Source organism: Dipteris shenzhenensis, chromosome 10 (genome assembly GCF_047967505.1).
Source record: "Dipteris shenzhenensis isolate YYH24624 ecotype China chromosome 10, Dip_SZ_1.0, whole genome shotgun sequence".
NCBI lineage: Eukaryota > Viridiplantae > Streptophyta > Polypodiopsida > Gleicheniales > Dipteridaceae > Dipteris > Dipteris shenzhenensis.
The window spans coordinates 44354604-44370006 of record NC_141605.1 but is presented as its reverse complement, the minus strand read 5'-3'; positions in this window follow the sequence as shown (position 1 = coordinate 44370006).

The following is a 15403-nucleotide window of genomic DNA, read 5'->3' as shown; positions in this document are numbered from 1 at the left end:
GAGGTACTTGAGGACAAGCGCATAGAGCTTGTCAAGGTTCATACAGATGATAACCCTGCAGATATGCTGATGAAGAGTCTACCTAGTCAACGGTTTGAGTATTGTCGTGTATTGATGGGCATTGGATAGTATGCTCACTGGTTGTTCTCCCTTAAAGGCACATTGTCCTTTAAGTGGGAGGTTGTGGGGGTTAAAGGTCACTGTGCCTTTACCCCGGTTATGTACAATACTCAAACACATATATAAATGAATGAAAAAGAAGATTAGGGTGGTTCTGCACCCACCAAACTTGTGTGGCTCTCTGTCTCTGTCTCTGTCTCTCTTTCTCTCTCTCTCCCTCTTCCGTTCTTGCTTCTGTTGAGAGCACTCTCATCCATATCCTCCAGATCTAATCTCTCTCCTTGAAATATCTCTTGCTTTGTGAGAGGGAAAATATAATTCAAATATCCTATGTGACTAGCATGATGCTGTAATCTTTGCATAATACCTCCAAGCACCATGCCTCTCAAAACTGCAGTGCCTTCCTCCATCAAATGCTTTAATTTTTATTAAAAAATACAAATAATCTTTTGAAATATTTTAAAAATTCAAAACACAATCTACTAAAAAAAACTAAAAATCTTTCTTTAAAATAAAATTCAATTTAAATATTAAAATACTAAACAAAAACCCGGATGCGACTTTTGGAGTGGTCCCATCTAACTCCTGTGCCTTGTAAGCATAGGGGCAAAGGACTACTCCAAGCCAATATAATTTTTAAAAAAAATCATAAAGAAGGATGGAAATGAAAAATGAAAAGCGTTAAGAGAAAGTACATTATTACTATTACTCTATAGTCTAATTTATAATTAGAAAAATGCACTTTTGAAATTCAAAATTCAAAATTCAAAAGCTAACACAAAATCTAATAAAGTGCGAGAAACTTTACACTTTCAAATTTCAAAATTTAAAAGGTAGCAAGCTTAACATTGTTTCACATTCTTCTAAATATTATTTCCATTCTTCTAAACACTTAACATTGTTTCACATTGTTCTAACATTATTTCTATTCTTCTAAACACTCCCATCACTTTCCTCTTCTTCCCTCCCTCCCTTGTTATTCCATTTAGCTTACTCTCCTCTCCTTTTCTCCACTCCCTCAAAGTTTTCTTCGCTTCGTAAGTTTCCCTTCTCTCCATCCCTCTCTTTCCTTTTGTAAACTTTTTTCTCAATCCTCTTTGACTCTCTCTTTCTTCTGTTCTAATCTTTTGTCCTTTCTTTTGTTTTCTTTCCTTCCATTCTTTCTTGTTGTTGTTTCTTTCACTCCCTTATTTTGTAATATCCCCTTGCATTCTTTCCCTTTCTTCCTCTTTGAGTTTTTCTCTTCTCTCTTCATAAAAAAAATTAAAAAAAAGAAAAGGTGACTCCCCTCCTCCTCTCATTGTCTCCCCTCCCATCCCTCTCCATAAAAAAAGCAATTTAAAAAAAGAGGACGTAACTCCCTCTTCTCATTTCCTCCCCTCTCCACTCAAAAGCAGGAGTGGGTAGCCCCCCCTCAATCGTGTGGCCGTGACTGCCCAATGGATGGAGGGCTGCCCTCCTCTTGTGAGGAGGGCTCCCCCCCCTCCTCCATGGCATAGCTGCAGCCACGGCGGCTGCACCATGGAAGAAGAGGGGGAGTCCTTGTTTGAGGAGGGCTGCCCCGTTCCTCTTATGAGAAGGGCTCCCCTTGCCACGCCATGGAGGAGGGGAGTTCCCATTTTCTAAGGAGGGCTCTCCTCCCTCCTTCCTACATCTCTGCTTTCCCTTCCCTCGCCCTTTCTTGAATGCCTCCCTCCCTTCTTTCTCCTTCCCCCTTTTGCATGCATCCCCTCTTCTGTTTTACCCTTCCTTTCCTTTCCTTGAATCTCCCTCTTCACAATGAAAGTAAAAGAGAAGGTAAAAAATGGAAGAATTTGGAAATTTTCTTACCTGTAATTGTGGAAGCTATGACAAAATATGAAGAGGGGAGAGGAGAAGAGGAGATGAGGAGAGAGGGCACAACTAGAGAGCACACCACAAATGACTAACTGTACTGACTAACTGTACACTAGAATTAGTTGAAAAAATAGAATATATACAAACCCTTTTAGGGTTACGGTTAGGGGATCTAACCCTTTCCTTTATAGCACTCTATAAGGTTAGTGCTATGCACATATGATCACGTGATGGTGCTATGCACACATGATCACATGATGTTGAGCGTGAACTCTCAACACCTTCCCTCAAGATCAACATCATGAAGTAGGCCTTCCCTCAAGATGATGATTCTGGGGAATCGAAGAAGGACTGAGCATTACATTCCATCACACCCCTTTAATGGGAATGTCCTTCCTCTGCATCAAACCAAGAGCTAGTCGGTGTTTCTCGAATAGCTCTTTACCGAGTGGTTTGGTAAAGATGTCTGCAACATTTTCTTTGCTATCACAATGCTGCAGTGTGATGTCACCAAGTAACACTCTTTCTCTGATGAAGTGCTCTCTGACATCAATGTGCTTTGTTCTGGAGTGATATACTGGATTTTTGGCCAATGCTTGAGCCGATTGATTATCACAGTATATTGTTGTTGGCTTTGTCTCATCAAAGTAATCTGTTTCTGACAATAGTCTTATGAGCCATATAGCTTCACATGCACCTGTAGTGAGTGCCCTATATTCTGCTTCAGTCGAAGACAAAGAAACAGTTGGCTATTTGTTTGACAACCATGATATAGCACCTTGACCAAGGAAAAATGCATATCCCTGTGTCGATCTCCTGGTCTCATGATCTCCGGCATAGTCACTATCACAGTATCCATGCAACCGTGGATGACTTCCTCTGTATTCTATCCCAAATTGTCTTGTACCTCTGATGTATCTCAAGACTCTTTTGGCTGCATTCCAGTGAGACTGTTTTGGATTTGCCATAAATTGTGCTAGTGAGCTTACTGCATAACAAATATCTGGCCGTGTGATTGTCAGATATATAAGAGATCCAATGAGTTGCCTGTAGTATCTGTCATTGACTGTAGGCTTTTCTGAATCTTTAGTAAGTTTCAAACTCTGTTCCATGGGAGTGGCTGCAAGCTTGCAATCTGCCATATGAAACTTCTTCAGGAGACTGTCAACATACTTGAGCTGACTCATGAATGTGCTATCTGAATCTCTCCAGAACTCAATTCCAAGACAATAGTGCATAAGTCCAAGATCTTTCATGTCGAACTCTGCAGATAAGTCTTGTTTTAATTTTCTGATGAAGCTATCCTTGCTTCCTGTCACAATGAGATCATCTACGTACAAAAGTGAAATAGTAATATCTTCCCCTTGAACTTTGTAGTAGAGAGTATGATCTGCATTGGACTTCATGTATCCCAGATCAGCAAAATACTTGTCAATTCTGCTGTACCAACTTCTGGGTGCTTGCTTTAAGCCATAGAGACTTTTCTTGAGATGGCAAACCTTGTTCTCTTTTCCTGGTTCAACATAACCGGCTGGTTGTTGCATGTAGACTTCCTCGTCTAGATAACCATTGAGAAATGCATTCTTGACATCGAGCTGATACACATTCCATTTACTGAGTGTCGCTAGTGATATCAAGAAACGTATGGAATCCATCTTTGCTACTTGAGCATAAGTCTCATCATAATCTTGGCCATATTGTTGTGCAAATCCTTTTGCAACTAATCTGGCTTTGTATCTCTGAATACTGCCATCTGGATTGTACTTCACTTTGTATACCCATTTGTTGGCTATGGCCTTCTTTCCTGGTGGAAGGTCGCATAATTCCCAAGTGTTATTTTTATACAAAGCATCCATTTCTTCATTCATAGCAGTTTGCCATTCTGGCTTATCTACTGCGTCTTCGAAGTACACTGGCTCTTCTGTAGCCATGATGGTAGTCATAAGAGCATAGTTGGTGGTTTCCACCTGAATTGCTTTGCCTTTCTGAGCATATGTCAATCTGGCTGGTGGTCTGCTTTCCCTAGTAGACCGTCTGAGCTGCTGTGGCGCTGATTGGGGTGTTGCTGGCAATTCTTGCTCTTCTTCATCAACCTGTTCTGTAGGTGACTGTGAAGTTGATGCTTCTATCTCCTGTGTAGGTGAGGTTTTCCATTCTGATTCCTCATCGAAGATTACATCTCTGGAGATAATGACTTTGCGGTTGATGGGATCATACAATTTGTATGCTTTGCTTTCTTCACTGTAGCCAACCATGATGCATTTGCGTGACTTCGCATCCAATTTCCTGCGATGATCATCATGTATGTGGGCATATGCTATGCAACCAAATATGCGGAGATGCCCAATGCGTGGCTTGTGTCCAGTGAATGCTTCATAAGGAGTCATACCTTGTATTGGTTCGGTAGGAAGCCGATTAAGCAAGTAGTTAGCTATAGCTATTGCTTCTGCCCAATACTGATTCGAAAGATGCTTTTCACTAAGCATTGCTCTAGCACTGTCTGCTAAAGTCCCATTCTTCCTTTCAGCTCGTGCATTCTGCTGAAGAGTATCTGCACATGTGAATTGTCTTCGAATGCCGTGAGTTTTGCAAAAGTTCATGAATGCTGAAGACATGTATTCACCTCCTCTGTCTGATCTCATGACCTTGATCTTTCTGCCTGTTTGGTTTTCTACCATGGCTTTGAATTCTTGAAATCTGGCAAACACTTCAGATTTCTCTTTCAGAAAGTAGACCCAACAATATCTGCTGTAGTCGTCGATGAAGGTCAAGTAATAAAGTGAACCATTGATGCTGCGGGTCTGGGCATAACCCCATACATCTGTATGAATCAAATCAAGAATACCTCCTGCACGAGAGGTACTTCTGACAAAGTTGGTTCACTTTTGTTTGCTGAAGCAGCATGCTTCACAAACTTTTCCAAGAAATTGTAGCTTCGGAATCCCAATTGCCATATTTTGATTCCTTAGATCTAACAAGTACTTGAAGTTGACATGACCATATCTCTTGTGCCATTTTGCAGATAGTGGCATCTGTTGCATTTGAGCTGACATGGCATGCTTATCTGGTACTGTAGCTAGCATCCTGTATAAGCATCCTTCCTTGACACCTTTTGCTACTAGCTGACCTCTTTTGGATTTGTCTCTGATAGTGCATTCATCACCGTCGAAGATGACTTTGTAGTTGTGTTCCGTCATTTGACCTACTGACAAAAGGTTCTTGCTGAGCTTCGGAACATAGAGCACATCTTTGACTAATCCTTTTGTACCAGTGAAATTGTTCATAGGGATAACCCCTGTCCCTTGAACCGGATTCGGTGTATTGTTTGCTGTGTAGATGACATTCTTTTGACCTTCTAATGGCTTCATTTCTGTGAACCATTCCTGATGATTTGTCATATGAGATGATGCACCGCTGTCGATGTACCAAGGATCCTGTTCCACTTGGTCGACTTGATAACTGAAATCCTCTTTGGGATTGAAATCAGTGTCTAGGTGCATTGTATCAGTCTGATGTAATTCCTCACTTGCAAGAAACATATTTCCATGTTCATTTGCAAAATGACTGTGACTAGAATGTCCACCACGATGATTTCCTCTTCCTCGGGAATTCCCTCGATTACTGCTGGTGGATTGACCGCCTTGGTCATACTGCTTCTTGCGGCAATCTCTTTCATAGTGTCCAAACTTGTGACAGTAGTTGCATTGTATGTTTGACACATTGATGGATGCATTCCCTCATCCTTGAAATCTTCCTCGGTTGGAATGATTTCCTCTTTGCTAATTCTGATGTTGCTGAGGATGATGCTGATGCTGATGCTGATTCTGACTTTGATTTTGTTGATGATGACCACTTTTCTGATATGATTTACCTCTGTTTCTACCTTTGCCTCTGCTTCTATCTGAAGCTGTGAATGCTTGATCATTAGAATGACCTTTACGTGTTTGAATGGCCTGAGTCCTGAGTTCTTCACCAAGTAGAACTGACTAAAGTTCTTCCAGTGTTGGAATTTGCCGTTGGATGGCAATACTCTGGACTAGATTCTCATATCCTTCTCCTAGTCCATTCAGGGTTACTTGAACCATTTCTGCGGGATTCATAGTCTCTCCTGCTGCTGCAAGTTGATTGTTGTAGTCTTTGATGCGGAGTACATAAGCATGACCGGTTTCACTGCTGTTGCGGAAACTCTGGTTGATCTGGTTTCTCAGGGTGAGAATCTTGGATGTGTTTTTGGACTCGTAGAGAGCTGCGAACATATCCCATGCTTCTTTTGATGTCTTGACTGTGTTGAGCTGTCCTAGCATGACATCTTGCACATTCTGCTTGATCAGGTGATAGGCATACTTGTCTTTCTTATCCCATTCTGCTTGAGCTCGGGCAATGGCAGGATCTGCTACTGGTGCGGAAACTGTTTGTGTAGATGTAGATCCCGATGTAGATCCCGTTGCTGGTGCTGTGACAACAGATGGAGTAGAGCTACTGGTGGTTGGATCGGCCAATGGTCTAGGTGTAGACCCATCGACATACTCCCATTTGTCCTGAAGCACAAGAATGGTCTCCATTCAGTATTTCCATGTACCGTAATTGGAGTTGTCTAACTTAGCAGATGCCTCCAGATTGAGGTTGCTAGTCGACATGGTGCAAACAATGTACTCAAAAATGTCCTGAAAAAACTCTGTATGAATCAACTGCAAATCACTGAAGATGCCAAGTGAAATCTCTGTACCGTCGGTGAAGATAGAACTGCAGTATATAAGATCTGATCTGTGTTACAAGGCTTGTGGCAATGATGCCGGGAATAGCCAAGAGGCTTTACAAGGCTGAAAATGATGTGTACGATGCCGTGAGATAGCCAAATAGGCTTTACAATGGTGGCATGTGTGTGTGAAATCAAGTGCTATCTGCCCACTGAACCAATCTGCAATGCCTCTGTACTCTGAAGTCTGCTCACTGAACTGATGAAGGTAAGGTTTCAGGTAATGTAATGATGTGAAATCGGATGTGAGCGTATGGACTCGAGTAGGTACTAGTCGGGAATTTCGGGCATGGCTTAGATTGGCAACTTGGGGAATTCAAAGCGTTCCCTCTATGGCGATCTAGTCTACTCTGATCTAGATCTAAACCAACCGTCGATCGATGAAAGAGCAGCAAATAATTCCTTTTCTTTTTGTTCTTTTTAAGTGCTGGGTCAGATGCGTCGATGTAGAGGCAAATGTGCGTGAAGGAAGTGGTTTTGTCGGCGAGGCTCAAATGTGAGTGTAACTTGCACCGAAATGTGCGCGTGATGTAACGAGCACGTAGAGCACGAAAAATCGAGCGACTTTCCTTTTTGGAGCACCCTCAAATTCTTCCTGGATCAAGAGATATGACTTGATCTAGGTGGAGGGCAAAAGGAGTGCAAATGGTGCTCAATGATGATGTGTCACTGTGAGTCACATGCAGTGATGATGTGGCACTGTGCTTAGCAAGAGGTGTGCCAGTGAAGCTCTGTGCTGAGGTGGTAGGAGTGTGCACATGCAGTGTGTGCACAGTGTGCCTGGCAAGGGACTGTGCCTGCAGAGGTCAGTGCTGATTGGACTGCTGAGGTGGCAGTGCTGAGGTGGCACAGTGATGTCAGCAGGGTGACATGGCACTGATGACGTGGCCTGATGACATGGCAGGTGATGTGGCTGATGACATGGCACAGGTGACGTGGCAAGTGACATGGCAGTGCTGACGTGGCACTGTGGATAAGGGTGCCACGTGGCTGATCCTTGACCACACCTGTGTGTGTGGTGACCCTGGGTGGATAAGGTTGGTGATAAGGCCACGTGTCTCAAGGAGGGAGACCAGAATCTTTGAAAGATTCTGATGGAATCTTGGAGATTCCGTCTCCCTGCGGATTTTCGTCGATGGGCTGGAGGCGTTGAAGCAGTCGGTTGGCTTGTTGGAGGCGCGCTTGGATCGCAACAAGACTTTGCAGAAGAGAGCTGCTAGAGCCGGACGTTGCTTGGCGGCTGGCTTGTCCGTGGAGCAGTTGTCGATAGGAAGCTTGCTTGTCGCTTTGTCGCTATGGCTCTGGAGCGCGTTTCTTGCTTTGCTGCTGCTCAATGGAAGGCTGCCCGTGAGTTGGGAGGAGCTTTTTGGAGCGGGTCTACTACCAAGGTGCGGCTGGCGGGCTTGCAGGCCATTTGGAGCTATCGCAACCTCTTGGAGACTGTAGTTTTTTTTTTTTTTTGTTGCGCAGCCACAAAGCCGGGCTTGCACTGCTGTTCTACAGAGGAGGACCAGGAGGCCGTCATTGTACGTGGTTGTTGGAGTCGACTGGTGAGCCTTGAAGTCAAAGCGGGTTAAAGGTCACGACGGGCAGCAACAGCAGCCAAGCACTCGTGTTGGAGAAGGAGTTGGTTGAAGAGAGCCACTGTTGGGCTACAACCGCTTGAGCTAAGAGTTTGGAGACGAGGGCGCTGTAGTAGAAGATGGCATCACGGCCGTTGCAGGCTTTGTAGAAGGCTATGGCTTTAGCCTTAGTTGGAGCTATGGATGGCGGCCGTGGAGAGCTCTTGAGCTCGTTGAATAGGACGTTGGAGGCTAGGTCATTTTGGAAGAAGCCGTCGTGTGTTGCAGTAGTTTGCAAGAGAAGCTTTGCTTGTTGGAGAAGCTATGCCATAGAAGAATGTGAACTTCTCACAAAGAACCACATAACTCCGAGAACAAACTTACACAGACCTTACAAACTCTTGAAATGTCTCTCTTTCATACAACCTCACAACGGAAGAGATGTATCTCAGATCTCTCTTTCTCTCGATGAACTAAGAATTCCTTCAATAGAATGAACAGAAATCTCTCAATCTCTCATGAAGAAATCACACATAGAATGGACGGAAATATCTCATCAAATGGACGGAATTTTCTCTCAATGGAAGTGAAGGGAAGGATCTCACAATCACTCAAGAGAACTCTCAATCTCACAATCTCTCTCACACTCTCTCAAGAATCACAATGTCTCAGCGGAAGACAAGGGAGCTCTGATACCATGATAAAATATGAAGAGGGGAGAGGAGAAGAGTGGAGATGAGGAGAGAGGGCACAGCTAGAGAGCACACCACAAATGACTAACTGTACACTAGAATTAGTTGAAAAAATAGAATATATACAAACCCTTTTAGGGTTAGGGTTAGGGGATCTAACCCTTTCCTTTATAGCACTCTATAAGGTTAGTGCTATGCACATATGATCACGTGATGGTGCTATGCACACATGATCACATGATGTTGAGCGTGAACTCTCAACAAGCTATTGCACGATCTTCCTCTTCTTCTTGGATTTCACCTCCAAAAAAATCTCATTCCTCTTGGATCTTCTAATTAAGAAAGGTGCCTCCTAAATATATAGTCATAGTTTTAACTAACATAAACTATCATCGTCCTTAAACCCCTCTTTAAATATAAATACTCCTTTTACACTCTCTTCTTTCACTCAAACATGTAGATATGGTTACCACAAAGCAATGGGGTTGAGGGAAATGAGTATGCTCGGGGGCTCGAGGGGGTTGGGATTGACATGGGAGCTTGGGAGATGCCGACATTGATAGGGCCGAGAGCGACACAAGGGCGCATTGGATCCATTCATCTCTACTTCATAGTAGCCATGCCACCTTTCCTGCCCCATACCCCTCTATAAATATAAACATTCCTTTTACACTCTCATCTTTGGGTGTATGCATGTTTAGTTGGTACACTTTTTGTGCTTAAAAGTGTGTGCTAAATAATCACTCTCTTAGTACATTTTCAAGAGTGCTTGGAGGTAGGATTTACATAATGTTATGGATTGGACACCTTGCATGCTTCAAATGTCTAGTTGGACTGACACTTTCAAAACATGATGAAACCAGTCTTTCAGTTGTAACTGTCGACTCACTTTTCATTGGAACGTCACAACTCTTGTCTCTCACACCTCTAGGATCTCTTGTCTATCATACCTCTCATCTCTCACAACTCTAGCCTCTCTCACAGCTCTAGTTGGTCTTGTCCCTTAGAGCTCTAGCAAGCTCAAGGTCTTTTCTCTTACAGATTCATGCCACAGAAAAGGATAGGGATGGAGAGAAGAAGCTAAAGGTCTCACCTCTCACAGCTCTTGTAGGTTTCATCTCCCAAAGTCATGGAGTCATCTATGGGGGTTTTACCTAGGAGGTTTTGTCATACTCCTCAAGACTTTCATGAGGTTTATGGCCTCAACATTACTGGTAAAAACCCATGAAGGCTAACAGATGTGGACCTTCCTGAATGAGAGTGGGTCACTATGTTCAATGAGCCAAGAAAGGCTTCTAGAATAAAGTCCAAAACTATTCATGACCTCGACCTTCTATAAGAAGCTAATGATTTGTATTTTGGGTATACCTACAGGTTCTCCCCAATAATGAATTTGAGTTTTTCCCTTGAGCATTGCAGGGCTGCAAGGAATGCCCCCAAGAAGGATGCTTACATTGTCAATTGGGCTAGATTTGCAGAAAGTGTGGTCTACACTATTGAGCAGCAAGGCAAGCTTTAGCGTAAAATCAATCGATTTCAAAAAAAATACGAGTCTTTCTAATGACCCCTCCGAAGCCACAACAGTGGTTGAATATATGCGGCGTACTCCCAAGATCGGGAAGTTTCCATCATCGACCCAGTTCTCAAGTGCCCGTGGCACACCATCTGTAATGTACACAATGGCCGAGGTGGAAAACTCTTGTAATATGTTGCATGTTGTAAAGTTGAGACTCAACAAGGAAAGTCTGGATGTTGACATGGCCATCAATGTACTAGACAAGGCTAAGAAGGACAAGTTGTTCTAGGAAAACATGCGAGCAGCAGTTGTTGAGACATTGCAGAGAAACCTGCAAGTATCCCAGACCAAATTGTCCCTTGTGGATTCGGTAGCTGACTCGGAGCTCTATAGAAAGCTACATGCAGATATTGTGACATTCACCTCTACCCTTGAAATCTTAAATTCAGTCCCGAAGCTCCAAGTTTTGACGACAACATACCTAAACTAGAGGTGAGCATGGTTGGATCAAAATACAGGCCTTAAGGTTGCAAACATTAGAAACCTTAAAATAGTATTTTTTTAATTTTAAAAAAAAGTTTGATATGCTATTTTCACTTCCTCTTGATCCTTCAAGTTATATCTGTTAACCTTTTGCACTGTTATCACTTGCAGGCAGAGCTACGTCAAAAGTCTACTATATTCATGAGGATGCAACAACAATATGCTTTTCTGAATAGGATGCTAGAAAGAGTCCAGTCCAATCAGCTGTTGTGCATTTTCCTAGACCCACCTAAACTTTTGACTACAGATGACGAAGAATCCACTAGTCTAATTATTGTGCAAGGTTGTACTGCCTGTGGCCTTGGTATTGACATGGAAGAATTCGTTGCTGTGTGTATGCTTGCAAGCGTGTCGACATCCATACCACCAGTTCTATTTTGCAAACTTGTGTTTAGAAGAATCACACTGCAAATCAGCTGGTTGCTTGGAAAAAATCCTCGCTGTAGTAAAATATATGGTATTGGGGTCATCAATTGGTATGTATGCCTCACTCCTTGTTTTACTCTGTTGTTAAGAATTATGCAACAAGATTTCATCACAGCTAACTTTGCATGTCTTCTTTGGGATTGCATTTGTCACTGCATGACCACTATATGATCAATGGCTGCTTTGACTCCACATGAGTCTACTATAGCATTGCTTTCTACCTACTTTGTGACATGCCATTGCATTGTGCCTGCTTTGTAGGTGCACCATGACTCCCTAGTGTGTGGAATGTGGATACTTTGTCAATGCTTTAGCACCGCTTTTATTTGTGACTGCTTTGTTTGTACATTGCATGTGCTTTGGCACTACTTTATCAATGCTTTGTCAATGCAATCATGGATGCTTTGACTCTGCATGACATTGCTATAGCATTGCTTTCTACCTGCTTTGTGAGATGCCACTACATTGTGCTTGCTTTGTATGTGCTGTGTGATTCCCTAGTGTGTGGAATGTGACTGCTTTGTCAATGCTTTGTTTGTGCTTTGGCACTGCTTTTTCAATGCTTTGATACTGATTTTCTGTTTATGATTGCTTTGTTTGTTCTTTGCATGTGCTTTGGCACTTTTTGTGAATGCTTTGGCACTGCTTTCCTTTTGTGACTGCTTTGCTTGTGCTTTGCATGTGCTTTGGCACTGTTTTGTTAAATCTTTGTCAACACTTTGGCACTACTTTGCCAATGCTTTGGTACTACATTCACAATGCTTTGGCACTACTTTGTCAATGCTTTGGCACTACATGCACAATGCTGCATTCACATTGCTTTTGACACTATTTGTGTTTGCTTTATTTGTGCTTTGCATGTGCTTTAAAAGTCCTGTAGATGTGCTTTCTAACTGCTTTGGGAGTGTTTTGCATGTGTTTTGGCAATGCTTTGTTACTACATTGTTACTGCATGGCTCTACATTTGACTGCTTTATCACTTCTTTCTAATTGCTTTGTGGCATGCCACTGCATTGGGATTTCTTTGTCTGCTTTGTATGTGCTTTGTGACTCATTTGCATGTGCTTTGTGTTTGGTCTCTCATACTTTGTGTTTTGGCACTGCTTTATTTGTTTTTTGTAGATTCTTAAATCTCCATTTGAAAATTTACATGTCTCTTTGGATGTAGTCTTTGTCGATAATTCGCAGGCTGGGTCATCTGACAAGCTTGGAAGACGCGAACCTGTGCACACGTTTATTGTTGAACCTTCACCTCCACCTAGCACTAAACATCCACTAAACACAAGAAGAATGATGAACTAAGCCCATGGTGTGGGCTTCTTGGATCAGATGAAATCTTCCACGATAATTTGCAGGCGGGAGCTTGGAAGATATGCACTTGCACATACGTTTACTGATGAACCTACAACTGTGTTGGATAGCACACAACAAGGTAAGACCATCAAGCTAAGCCCAAGTCTTACGCTCCAACCTACAAAATTCACGTGGAAGATGAAGGAGAGATGGTTGAGGCATGGGTAGTGGTTAGTGACCCATATTTTGAAGCTGTTATAGATGTTCGGACTCACTCTTGTAGTAGATGCTACAACCACCAAGGAGAATAGTCTAGAGGGGTAGACTGTTGGACATGGGTTAAAGGAACGGTCAAAGAACTATCATACACAAAACGTCGAAGAGGAGGCGAGTCCATCAAGTGCACATCTGCCTAACACTAGGGGGAAACGGCTTAGAATCCCGAGTGATGTTGAAAAGGTTGTGATCCCTATAACAAAGCAAAAATCAAGTACAACATCTACCCACAGGCCACGAGCCTGCAAAAGATTATAACATGTACATTAGAAGTGTGGCTTGTACCCTTATGTAATGAGTCAAATATTAATAAAGTTTGGGTTATACCCTCATGTAAGAAGTTGTGACAGCTAACCCATTGTATTTTGGAATCTCTAATTGTAGTCAAAGGTTTTGTTCCATGTATGTTCTCCATGTTTTGTCTGAACTTATTGAGAGAGTACCTTGTACTGGCATACATTTCAAAATATTTGATAGTCATAGGCTTGTATCTTTGAAAATTTTATGTTGTATCTTTTAAAAAGATAGGTTGCTATCTTTTTAAAAACATTGATTTTCATAGGCTTGTGTCTTTTTAAAATATTGTATCATCAAAGGAACTTTTGGGTGAAACACAAGCTTGTATCTTTGAATGTTTTATGGGAGAGCAAGAGACAGAGTGGTCGCTTTATGAACAAGAACATAATCATGTCATGGTTTGTTTAGGTGACAACAAATTTGCACTAATCACATATGTAAAAGGTCCTTTTAAACTCTGGTGCAAGATGAGTGCCGCACAAGCCTTTTGTTCTTCTCTAGAGCAACAAAGGAGAGCGCACAAGGTCTATGAAGCCAAGCTCCAGCAGATTCATCATAGTGGCGATATTGCCATATCACTCTTGAATTGTGAGAGTAGTTATGCACTGCCTCCCCCTCCACTTGACTACTACTACATCCCTAAGAGCAAGAATGTGGAATACTGCAGTATTATTCTTGACATGAACGGTGTGTTGGTTGATCCACACAACCATAAAAAAGAGCTGTACTGGTTGTGATGGCATGTTTACACGAGGTAGGTACGAGACTTCACCATAAGAACTGGTCTCGATGGCACATTTCTTGTTCTAGAGGATACAGAGCAACTCAATGGTTTGATGTGTATATATGGAGCTCACAGCATATGCACAACCTAAGAAGGTGTTTCAAACTATGCTTTCTAGGCTTGGAGTCTCTTATCTCAGGGTGGATGGATCAGGCATATTGTGAATCGATGCATTTCACCCTTTTGGATGGGAAGCTTGTGTTTTTCAAGAACCTATGGTATTTCTGGGAGAAATACCCTTTTTACAATGAGTTGTGCACCATGCTTATTGATGATAGATTTTACAAGTGTACAGGAAATCTCTCTGGGACATTCAACATACTTCCAAATATCACAATAGTCCATGCACACATGCACTGTAGTTTTCTGATTAGAAACTTGGCACCATAGTTATGGCAGTGTCATAGGATCGACTGCAGTTTTCTTCTGTAGACCATTTTGGGGCTTGGTCAGACCAAGAAATCCTGCAAGTCACAGAAATTTTTGATGTACATCTAGGATGGGTGCCAACTGAGAGGCCCCAGAAATATGTCAGACCCTGAAACCCTAGTAGGGTGTAGTACCTTGGCACTAAATGTATTTTCATGTATGAATTGTAACTAAATGATGTTATCTATGTACTTATTGAATCGATCTAGGTTCATTTCAGTTTTTGGAAGGCCTACAAAATGTATTGTAACCACATTAAGTAATATTATCATCGACCTTAGACCTTTATGCATTAATGATTGTCCTTTGATTAAAGATTTGAATGCCATGTTCACGTTTCCATGAATTCACTAGAGCATAATGTTTGTAAGACAATAGCATGATATAGCCTAAAAATTCTAAAATGTGAATGTCGAAAGAAGAATAATAGCTGAATTTTATAGTGGGGTTGTTCAACCTTCATAGATTCCAATTTTGTTTACATAGATTGACCATAGATTCCACCCCTTGATTCCAAATTTGTTCATTTATGAAATTAGTAGTGTGCATGGGATGTTCTTGAAAAGAGTACTATCAAGATCTCATAATCAAGCACTACTCATATCTCATAATCAAAGTGTTAATAGCCCTAACAAAGATCATGTTCAACACAATAGAATAGGACATCTTGCTATCCATTATGACTATGTTAGACATGAAGTCCAATTAGTCACAAAGCACCTCCAAGAAGTCTCCTAATAGTTAGAAAGCACAACCAAGCATAGTCATAATAGTCACAAAGCACTAATCAAGCACTCAGAGTAGTCACAAAGCATTCGCATAGCTTTCACTGTTATGAGACTGCTTGGTATTCACAAAGTGCCTCAGAGTAGT